Genomic DNA, 7108 nt, shown 5'->3' with positions numbered 1-7108 from the left:
ATGGTTCTGGAGGTACTTGGGAATTAGCAAGGTATTTTCAATAGTTGCACATAGTAGCTAGGAGGCATTTTACTATGTTAAACAATCATATTATTGTAAATTTATATGTGGATCTAGAGGTTGCTTAAGTGATACCAATGCTTTATGTTGGCAACTAGATGAAATATTGAAAGCTAGAATTGTGAATAGTTTTATTAAAACACTTAATAAGTTTAAAATATTAATTCATTTAAATACGTTTTATTTTAAAAGTTCATATTTATTAATCATAATTTCTATGTAACAACTTTTATTATACATTTTGACTTCATGTAACACAATTTCTATTTTTTCTCTTAGTTTCAATAGAAAACTCACTATTTTGGAAGAAAGATAACATTAAGAAATAAATAATTTAAAATTTTCAATTTTAGTATTTATTTAAATTTGCTCTTAGATAAAAATATATTTATATTTTGTATATATTGCACACAATCACATTTTTAATTCTTTGGTTTATTCCTAACCATAGAACAAACTATGTGGAAATCTTTACTATCACAACATTATTAGTGTCTTTGCTGAAATGAAGGCAAGAAAAAAAATATGGAGTATATACACAATACCTCAAGAACTATGTGTCTTTTTTTTTGAGAAAGAGTCTTGCACTGTCGCCCAGGCTGGAGTGCAGTGGCGCAATCTCGGCTCACTGCAAGCTCCGCCTCCCGGGTTCACGCCACTCTCCTGCCTCAGCCTCCCCGAGTAGCTGGAACTACAGGCACCCGCCACCACGCCCAGCTCATTTTTTTTTAGTAGAGACGGGGTTTCACCATGTTCGCCAGGATGGTCTCGATCTCCTGACCTCGTGATCCACTCGTCTCGACCTCCCAAAGTGCTGGGATGACAGGCGTGAGCCACCGCGCCCGGCCGGACTATGTGTCTCTTTACAGTTCATCCAGACATGGCCAACCTGTTCACAGGACACCAGGACATCCGTGATGATAATTAAAGCCTATTTTCTTTGATATTTCTTTTGATGTTTTAGAAGATAATTTTTAGTCATCGAAAAACCATGACTTTGCACATTTTCTTTTCTTGTGTCTTTACGAATGTGTGTTTCTTATGGTAGGAGGCCAGTACAGTTGGTTCTTGTTATTTTGGTAGTTGCGTCCTATAAAGTCACAGGGAACACTGAATTATCAAATCCTAGACAATTGCCCTGCGGAAATGCATGGTTAGGTTCCTGGTCACAGCATTTTTATCAACTGATGAGTTCATAAACTGTTTCTGTTCAAAGACACCTTATTTAACATACATTGTTGATTTCATTAATGTTGAACTCAGGGTTAACAGCACTATCACTCATGTCTGAGCGATGCCCATTGTATGTTCTCCATAAAGCTCATCACAGCCTCCCTGCAGTTAGGGGCACTGTATGGCAACGACCCCCTACCTTTTTGGCACCAGGGACTGGTTGAATGAAAGATAATTTTTTCACAGACTGGGGGATGGAGAATGGTTTCAGGATGATTCAAGCCCATTACATTTATTGTGCACTTTATTTCTATTATAATTACATTGTAATAGATAATGAAATAATTATATAACTCATCATAACATAGAATCAGTAGGAGCCATGAGCTTGTTTTCCTGCAACTAGACAGTCCCATCTGGGAGTGATGGGAGACAGTGACAGATCATCAGGCATTAGATTATCATAAGGAGCATGCAACCTACATCCCTCGCATGTACAGTTCACCATAGGGTGAACCATAGGGTCTGTGCTCCTATGAGACTCTGATGCCATTACTGAGCTGACAGGAGGCAGAGTTCAGGCGGTAATGCGAGCGATGGGGAGTGACCGTAAGTACAGATGAAGCTTCGCTGACTCACTGGCCACTCACTGCCTGCTGTGAGGCCCAGTTCCCAACAGGCGGTGGACCAGTACCCTGCTGTCTGGCACTTCAGCACAACACTTGGGGTCATTCTAAACAGCAAAACTACCAAAAAAAGCACTAAAACTTGAAACATGTGACACTAAATAGACCATACAAAGGACACCCATTTACTAGGTAACAGCTGAAAGGAGGAAGCAGAGCTTTGCCTTGTTCAGTTCAGCTGGGAACATCGCATTGGCAACTCAAAATGTTTGCCTTCCTTACAGTCTGTGAATGTCCGCAACAGTGACTCAAGAGCTGATTTTGGGATTCCAAATGAATTTTAGCTAGTAAGCAAGTTAGCAAATACAGAATTTGAGAATAAGGCAAATCAATTGTACATATTTCATACAATAGTGTGTTAACTTGCTTTATAATTTTAAATACTTAGTCATATGGTATGTGAACTTCTGTTTGTATTCTTAGGCCCTACAAATGTGAGGAATGGGACTGGAACACAACATTTGTTGCTGAAGTTACATATTTTGGTATGTTTGATAAATTTAGGTAAATATCATGAGAGATAATTCATTTTAGAATAGAATATTTTAAAGACTAATTTAAATGCTAACGAAAATCTGCTGCAGCCAATACTCTAACAGAAAAAGTTAAAAAGATCCAAAAGTGTACTGTGCTATTTTTCTAAGTATATCATAAATTTCAATATTAAATGAATGTGTCTCCTAATAGTAGTAAAATAAGAAAGAGTGTTGTACTCAGAGCAGGGTGACACACATTAATTGTTGAGTTTCAAGCAACTGTTTCACACAAAAAAGCAGTTCTGTGCCACTGGAAGAGAGAAAATGTTTCTGGTTGTGTAGAACGGACACAAGAGATTAGGCAAAGGATAATTCAAACCAGGCAACTTCTTAGGAACTGTCTCCAAAGCTGGCTCTGGAAAGCCCCAATTTCTCAGATGGTAGCAATGAAGAAAGGGGGTGGTAAGTCAGCTAGCTGTAATTTAGAGACTAGAGGTTGTCAGAACCAATGGATTCTTTGTGTGAGGCAGAGTGGGGGAGTAGATCAATAGAGAGACTGATAGTGTGCATAGGCTGATGACTGGGTAGATTTTTTTTTTTAAGTCACCTCTAGTCCCATTTGTTTATCTTTACTTTTGTTGCCTGTAATTTTGGTGTCATACCCAAGAAATGTTTCTGTGTATCAAAGGAAACAATCAGAAGAGTGGAAAGGCAACCTATGGAATGCAGAAAATATTTGCAGATTACATAGTGGATAAGGGTTTAATATTCAGAATCTGTAAATAACTCTTACAACTCATCAACAAAAAATCCAAATGAGCAAGGGATTTGAATAGACATTTCTCCAAAGAAGATATACAAATAGACAACAAACATATAAAAAGATGTTCAATATCACCAATTGTTAGAGAATGCAAATGAAAACCACAACGGGATATTGTTTCACATCCATCAGGATGGCTACCATAATAAAAAACACAGACATAGAAAATAACAAGTGTTGGTGAGAATATGGGGAAATTGGAACCTATCTCCCCGTTGGTGGGAGAACAAATCATGCAGCTGCTGTTTAAAACTCTATGGAGATTTCTCAGAAAATTAAAAATAGAACTACCACATGATTTCGCATTTCAATTTCTGGGTAAATACCGAAAAGAATTGAAAGCAGAACATTGAAGAAATATTTGCACACTCATGTTTAGAGCACCATTATTCACAATAACCAAAGGTGGGAACAACCCGAATGTCCATTGCCAGATGAAGGGATAAACAAGAGATGTTCTACACCTACAGTAGAATATTATTCAGCCTTCAAAAAGAAGGAAATCTTGTCACATGCTACATTATGGATAAATCTTGAAGACATATGGTAAGTGAAATAGGCTAGTTACAAAAAGACAAATACTGTATAATCCCATCTGTATTAAGTATCTAAAATTCATGGAAACAGAAAATACAATGGTGGTTGACAGGGGCTGGGAGAGAGAAATGGGGAATTGTTCGACAAGTATAAAGTATCAGTTTTGCAAGATAAAGATGTTCTGGAGATCAGTTTCACAGCAATGTGAGTACCTTTAACACTACTAAACAGGATGCTTAAAAATAGCTCAGATGGGCTTACGTTATATGGCCAGAAACATTAGCTAGTGCTTATCCTACTCTCTCTAATGGGAAAGCAGTGGATTACCAGAGACTAAACTGTATCTGCCTCTATTTCCAAGAGACTCACATTCAACTTGGGCTCACAAAAAGCTGGGAAAATTTCATGAGTCCTTTTTTTTAAAAAAAAAAATTAATATAAAACTACAGCAAAAAAAAAAAAAGCAATCTGAACTTTAGTAACACAGCTGAAACCATCTGCAGCAGTGGCAGCTATGGCAGGAGAAGAGGTTTAATTTAGTTGATTTTCTGTGGCTGTTGGTTTGTTCCCTGGGAGCTGCACATTTTTCCTAAGAGACCGAGAAGCTGCTAGAGGTCTGGTTCTCCTGGAAGCAATTCAGTGCAAACCAAGGATCTGGGGCTTTTCATACCATTCTGAGATCTGAATGGGGGCATACATTTTGTTTGTTTGTTTGTTTTGGGAAGAAAGTCTTGCTCTGTCACCCCAGCTGGAGTGCAGTGGCCCAATCATAGCTCACTGTAGCCTCGAACTCCTGGACTCAAGTGTTCCTGCCGCCTTGACCTCTCAAAGTGCTGACATTACAGGCCTGAGCCACCGTGCCCGGTAGAGACGTTTCATTATGAAGACATGTGGTACCATCCTCTTGCTGAAAGCACTGGTTCTCCTTTTGAAGCTTGCTAGGGATGACAATGGATTTGACTCAATTCAAAGCTTCCTTTATTTTCCTAAGGATTTCATGAAGCCTTCTCACTAAAGGTACCTGGGATTTTCAGAAAGAAATTGACTTTCTTAATGCAATTTTTCCAAATGGAGCAGTGTATTGTATGAGACATGTGAATTCTGACTGTTGGTACTTACATATTTCAGATTTCCCAGAGAGTGGGGTAGTAAGCCAGATCAAACCCTGGAAATGCTGATGAGAGAGTGTGACCAAGCAGTTAAGGGAAGATTTTTTCTCATGAAAGACTGTGTCACTACAAAGGATGTCACTCAGACTGGAATTGGTGCCCTGACACCAGGTTCTGTCATTGATGCCACACTGTTCAATCCTTCTGGGCTGTTAATGAAAGGAATGAAATCAGATGGCGCTTATGGAACTATTCACATCACTCCAGAACCAGAATTTTTGTACATCAGCTTTGAAACAAACTTAAATCAGACCTCCTGTGCTGACCTGATCAGGAAAATTGTGGAAGTCCTCAAGCCAGGAAACTGATGACCACTTCATTTTTTTAATGTTTCTTGTGTTTTCATTATTATATTTTTTTCTTGAGACAGAGTCTTGCGGTCGCCCAGGCCGGAGTGCAGTGGCTGATCTTGGCTCACTGCAACTTCTGCCTCTTGGGTTCAAGCGATTCTCCTGCCTCAGCCTCCTAAGTAACTGAGATGACAGGTGCCCACCATCATACCCGGCTTATTATTGTATTTTTCATAGAGACGGAGTTTTGCCATGTTGGCCAGGCTGGTCTTGAACTCCTGACCTCAATTGATCTGCCCACCTCGGCATCTCAAAGTGTTGGGATTACAGGCGTGAGTCACCGCGCCCGGCCCACTTTGTTCATCAGAGTTCTACACAGTGGGTTTTTGCCCCAGATGATTGAAGGTTTTAAGTGTCTTGATTGTCAGAGGGTTATGTTCAATGATTATAATTTTGTTTTTACCAGTTTTGTTAAGAAGCAGCAACGGCACCATTGACTAAGAAAAATGAAGAAAACATCACAAAAGAAGAAACTCATAGAAAGAGGTGGCTGCTTTTTAGATGTTGAAACCAGGGGCCATGCTTTCCATAACTACTACCTTGTAGTTTCAGAAACCCCAGATATAATGAGAGTGTAATCATTTTTGAATTGTATGTGTTATTATATCAAGGAGTTAGATATATTGCAGGAATGCTTTCTTCTGCGTTTAGATATTCTTTACCATTCTTACTGTGAAATTGAAGTGCATGTAGAAAAAATCTTTTACTGTATGAAACTTTACAACCCTTGTGAAAGCAACTCAGTTTGATTTAGGCACAGTATAATCTTTCTCCAGGTATCGTCCAAAATTCCCCGTAGACAAGGCTTTTATCCTCAGCCTAACCATCTGGGACTGTCCAATTAAATTGCTGCCAGAATTTTACATCCAGTTTCATCTACTTTCCAGGATGTATTGTTCACTAACGTTATTGAAACCAATTCCTGCTTCACACAAATAATTTTTTGAAACAGCAATTAAAGTTTTTCTTCCATGAGTGAAGTTCTTTTGGGAAAAAAAAAGGTTAAAGTGGTTTTTTTTTTTTTTTTAGATGGAGTCATGCTCTATCACTCAGGCTAGAGTGCAGTGGTATGATCTCGGCTCAATGCAACTTCTGCCTCCCAGGTTCAAGCAATTCTCCTTTCTCAGCCTCCCAAGCAGCTGGGATTACAGGCACCCACCGCCACACCTGGCTAATTTTTGTATTTTTAGTAGACACAGAGTATCACCGTATTAGTCAGGCTAGTCTCGAACTCCTATCGCCCGCCTCAGCCTCCCAAAGTTCTGGGAATCAGGATGTCAATCCTCGTTCTTCTGACTGGCTCTGCGTAGTACGTGAATGGTTCAGATGGGCCATGATTAGTTCTCACTCTTTGTCCTTGTTCCTGAAATTAGTTATCTATTGCTGCATGTCAAATTACTCAGAAATGTAGTGACTTAAAACAACAACATTATTCTATTTCACAGTTCCTATAGGTCCGGAAATCCTGGCTGGCCCATGGTTTACCTGGGTCCTCTGTCTCAGTTCTTATAAAACTGCAATCGAGGTGTCCACTGGGGCTGTAGTCATCTCAAAGCTTGGCTAGGGGAAGATTTGCTTCAAATGTTGCCCACGTGATTGTCAGAAGGATTCAGTTCCTTGATGGCTGTTGGCAGGAGATACCCTTCATTCTGGACACGTGGGCCTGTCCATCAGGGCAGCTCACTTGAGAGCTGGACTCCTCAGAGCAAGTGAGAAGGGCCTAAAAGATGTTAGCAAGACTGAAGTCGTCATGCTTTATAACCTCCTCAAAGTGGCATTCTATCACTTTTGCTATATTTCATTCATTAGAGGCAAGTCACTAGGCACAGCCCAC

The 7108-nt window shown here is 39.5% G+C and overlaps 1 pseudogene; it reads left to right on the top strand.

The window, feature by feature from the left end:
- LOC105526810 overlaps positions 1-5232 on the top strand; it is an 18122-nt pseudogene extending 12890 nt beyond the window's left edge.
- The last annotated feature ends 1876 nt before the right edge of the window (positions 5233-7108 follow it).

The sequence above is a fragment of the Colobus angolensis genome, unplaced genomic scaffold (assembly GCF_000951035.1).
Source record: "Colobus angolensis palliatus isolate OR3802 unplaced genomic scaffold, Cang.pa_1.0 Scaffold6, whole genome shotgun sequence".
Taxonomy (NCBI): domain Eukaryota; kingdom Metazoa; phylum Chordata; class Mammalia; order Primates; family Cercopithecidae; genus Colobus; species Colobus angolensis.
This window is presented reverse-complemented; position numbering and strand designations above follow the sequence as displayed.